The following is a 4,571-nucleotide window of genomic DNA, read 5'->3' as shown; positions in this document are numbered from 1 at the left end:
AGCCCTGCTGCCCTCCCAGCAGACTGTGCAGTGGCTGAAGCTGCCATGTCCCTGAAGAGCTGGGACCATGAGGCTTCCTCCAAGGCAAGGCTCTGTGCACGCCAGCCTCCCCTTTGCACAGAGCTCACCTCCACCTCCTCACGCGCCCACCTGCCCTCCTGAGGAGCCCTTGGCGTCCATGGCTGCCCTGCCACCACTCGAGCTGTGCCAGCAGGGCTCTGCAGTGCCCATGGGGGAGCACGTTGGTGCCTGCCCAGCAGAAAGGAGAGCGCTGGGGAAGGGAGAGGAGAGGCAGGGAAAGGGGAAGGGTTGTGGGAGGTTGGCTGGGAGGTTCCTGCTGTTGCCAGAAGAGGACGATGCAAGGAGAGGCCTGGTAGCTGGGAGGTGGATTTTGAAGTCCCTTCTTTGCAAACAACCCAATTGGCCCCGTGCTGAGGCAGGCCCCAAACTGTCAAATTTGGGTACAAATGGAGAAAAGCTGAGACTGTTGAGGAAAAAGTATCATCTGAGGGTGTCAATGAACTGGGGAGGAGAGTGAGGCAGAGAAAGGGAGGGATGGAGGTGCAAGGTGGAAGCAGCAGCCCGTGGAAGAGGGGTCAGGAGGGGGATTGAAGGGGCCAGGTGCCCGTGGGGAGGGGCTGGTCAGTGCTGGCATGGCCAAACCCTGTGCCTGATCACCGTGCTCTGTCCTGCTTATGGTACTGGTTTCAGCTGGGGTAGAGTTATCTTCATAGCAGTTTGTATGGGGCTGTGTTTTGGATTTGTGCTGAGAACAGTGTTGATAACAGGGATGTTTTTGTTATTGCTGAGCAGTGCTTGCACAGCGCCAAGGCCTTTTCTGCTCCTCACACTGCCCTGCCAGCGATTTGGCTGGGGGTGCACAAGAAGTTGGGAGGGGACCCATCTGGGACAGGTGACCGCAAGTGACCAGAGGGACATTGCAGACCACAGGACATCGTGCTCAGCAATAGGTGCTGGGGGAAGAAGGAGGAAGCGGGGGTGTTTGGAGTGATGGCATTTGTCTTCCCAAGTAACTGTTATGAGTGATGAAGCCCTGCTTTCCTTTAAATGTCTAAATACCTGCCTGCTGGTGGGAGGCAGTGAATGAATTCCTCATTTTGCTTTACTTGTGTGCACAGCTTTTGCTTTACCTATTAAAATATCTTTGTTTCAATCCGTGAGTTGTCTCACTTTTACGTTTCCTGCTATCACTAGTGTGTATGTGTGTGTGTGTGTGGGCGTACCTGCTTTGCTGGTCAAGTGGGGCTAGTGAGGAGGAAGAGGAGGCCACCAGGATCTGGAGAGACCCAGGGTTGGAACTACCAAGTGGGTGATATCTCTGAGTGGGGGCAGACCCAAAGGCCAGGCCCACAGTGGGAGATCCGATTTTCTTACAGAGATGCTAGGAGAGTGTCTGCTCTGCCCCAGAAACACACACTTTTCTATCAGGTCCAGGTGAGACAGAGCAGGTTCATTCCTCAGTAAGAATAAGAGAAATGCCAACATTTCTGTAGAAACTTAATAAACACTCAGAACCATACAGATAATGATAACAGAAATGCTACACCACCAGCCCCTCCCCGCAAAAGACAGGCCTGCAATGCTACACCCTGAGAATCATTTGTGAACAGCAATGGAAAATTTATCAGTGTTGAATATCATCCATGAAATCACTTTCTTAAAGGCCTCCTTGAGCTCCTGGTTCCTCATGCTGTAGATGAGGGGGTTCACTGCTGGAGGCACCACCGAGTACAGAACTGCCAGCACCAGGTCCAGGGATGGGGAGGAGATGGAGGGGGGCTTCAGGTAGGCAAAACTGCCAGTACAGAGAAACAGGGAGACCACAGCCAGGTGAGGGAGGCACGTGGAGAAGGCTTTGTGTCATCCCTGCTCAGAGGGCATCCTCAGCACGGCCCTGAAGATCTGCACATAGGACACCACAATGAAAACAAAACATCCCAATCCTAAGCAGTCACTAACCACAATAAGGCCAACTTTCCTGAGGTAGGAGTGTGAGCAGGAGAGCTTGAGGATGTGGGGGATTTCACAGAAGAACTGGCCCACAGCATTGCCGTGGCATCGGGGTAGTGAGAATGTATTGGCCGTGTGCAGCAAAGCATAGAGAAACCCAGTGCCCCAGGCAGCTGCTGCCATGTGGACACAAGCTCTGCTGCCCAGCAGGGTCCCGTAGTGCAGGGGTTTGCAGATGGCAACGTAGCGGTCGTAGGCCATGATGGTTAGAAGAGAAACCTCTGTTCCAACCAAGAAGAGAAAGAAAAAGACCTGTGCAGCACATCCCAAGTAGGAGATGGCCCTGGTACCCCACAGGGAATTGGCCATGGCTTTGGGGACAGTGGTGGAGATGGAGGCCAGGTCGAGGAGGGAGAGGTTGAGGAGGAAGAAGTACATGGGGGTGTGGAGGTGGTGGTCGCAGGCTATGGCGGTGATGATGAGGCCGTTGGCCAGGAGGGCAGCCAGGTAGATGCCCAGGAAGAGCCAGAAGTGCAGGAGCTGCAGCTGCCGTGTGTCTGTGAATGCCAGGAGGAGGAACTCAGTGATGGAGCTGCTGTTGGACATCTGCTGCCTCTGGGCGTGGGGACTGTCCAAGAGGGAAAAGACAGTGACAAGTTAAGAGAGAATTCTGAGCAAAATCAAAGCCATTTCTCATAGAAACCCACCCAAAGGTTCTCTCTTTGTTCAGGAGGTCCTTTGGCAGGTCCTGTTCACGAGCCCTGGTTGGTGCTGGCTGAGGGTGCCCCAGGGAGCAGGGGCTCTGCTGTGGGCTCTGCAGGACTCAGTCCTGCCCTACAGCAGTAGGAAAAGAGGAACACGGGGTGATTTCAAGTTAAATCCCCTCATGACATCAAAGAGCTTTTCAGCATTGTCGCTCCCGATTTACCCAAGTTTAGAGCAGAGCTGTGGGGATTGTGTTTTGTCTCTTCTGCTCTGGCTGCCCCACCACAGCTGAGGAGTGTTTTTACTGCAGAAACCCCTGGCATTCCTGCTGCCCTGCAAGGGAAACCGTGTGGGTCCTGAGAGGCCAGGGGAGGGTCCCTTAGTGCCGAGTGAGGACAGCCGCTCTGTGCATCAGCCCTGATCTCAGCTCCCTGTGCTGGCAGCTCTTTCAGCGGGAGGACTATTGCCCTCGGCTCTTCCCCCAAAAGAACCAGGACACTGCTGGGAGCAGAGGAATCCAGTTTCCAAGGGCAGACGGCCAAGGCCCTCAGCCCATCTCCTGGTACCTGCGGAGGATCTCAGCTCTGCCCTGCCAAGCAGGGACGCAGAGGGCTCATTACAGCTGCCGGCATGCAGCCGCCCAGCAGCATTTCAAGGGCCTTAGCACCCCGCTGGCTTCTCCATGGGGCTCCTGTGCAGCAGAGAGAGGCCATGGGAGAGCTGTGCCCTGCGGGAGGGCAGCCTGCAGCCCAGCAGCACCTCCCAAGGAAAGACTCACCTCTCCTCAATTCCTTACGTCCTGAAGAGAGGGTGAGATCCCTGCCAGCCGCACACACTGCAGCACCCAGAGCCCCGAAGGTTCACAGGGGGCGAGTTGGGTGCTTTTCCTCCATGGACACAGGTGCATGACAGCGCTGGTGTCTGAGCGGCACTTGAATCCTCACCCCCACACCCCAGTGAGTGTGACAGTCAGAACTGTAAGGGCAGCAGGGAGAAGAGGAGAAGATGCCAAATGAGGCCTTGCAAGGGAGGCAGGGGAGGGAGGCACAGTCACACACTTGAGTGTTTCTCCTCTTTGGTGGTCAGGCTGCTGCAAGGGCAACTCCTGAGCATGTCCCCATGATAGGAAGGGCAGGGGCTGTGCTGTGTGAGTGAGGAGAGCAGGGGCTTGCTCCCGGGAAAGCGCCTGCACTGCAGGGGATGGCAGGGAGATGCGTGAATGCCTCCTGCCATGGCATTTCTGCCAGCAGGTCTCTCTGCCTCCCTGCCCACCTCTCTGCTGCCTGCAGCTCTTCTTGGCCAGGACCTGTTTCTCTCTCCCCACATCTCCTCCCTCTTCATGCTCACAGAGCCCGTCCCACGCGCTGTGTGCTCAGCTCTGCCCTGCACACCCCTCCTGGCAGCAGGGCACTGCCCAGGGACATCTCTGGGGGTGTGCAGGGACCAAGGAGCAGCTCAGACAAGTCCTGATGAGAACTGGGCTCTCACTGCCTACTCCAGAGCACAGAAATACATTCCCATCTCCCACTGCCCACACAGCCAACCGAGAAGAGAAAAAGGACAAATTTCTACCCTTTCAGGTAATCCCCTACCTTGACATCCATCTTTAAACTGACCTTCTGCAAATATCCTGCAGGTGATGTAGGAGTCTGAGCAGCCCTGACCCATGCTGAACACTCTGGACAGCAGAAGGACCCAGCCCTGCTGGGGGTCCCTCCTTCCACCCACAGCTTCTCCCTGCAGCACCATGGGGAGCTGCTTGGGCAGGCTGAGAGCTGACCCTGGCAGGCGGCAGAGTCCCTGCCCCAGCACACAGCACCCTGGGGTGCAGGGACCCTGCTCGCAAGGACAGCCCTGGGCACCCCTGGCTGCACACCTCTCTTCAAAACCCTGGA

The 4,571-nt window shown here is 56.2% G+C and overlaps 1 pseudogene; it reads right to left on the bottom strand.

Annotated features, from left to right (window-relative positions):
• Nucleotides 1-1,617: 1,617 nt before the first annotated feature.
• LOC142595873 (olfactory receptor 14A16-like) lies at nucleotides 1,618-2,624 on the bottom strand (annotated as a pseudogene).
• Between the last annotated feature and the right edge of the window lie 1,947 nt (nucleotides 2,625-4,571).

Source organism: Pelecanus crispus, chromosome 23 (assembly GCF_030463565.1).
Source record: "Pelecanus crispus isolate bPelCri1 chromosome 23, bPelCri1.pri, whole genome shotgun sequence".
Classification (NCBI taxonomy): domain Eukaryota; kingdom Metazoa; phylum Chordata; class Aves; order Pelecaniformes; family Pelecanidae; genus Pelecanus; species Pelecanus crispus.
This window is presented reverse-complemented; position numbering and strand designations above follow the sequence as displayed.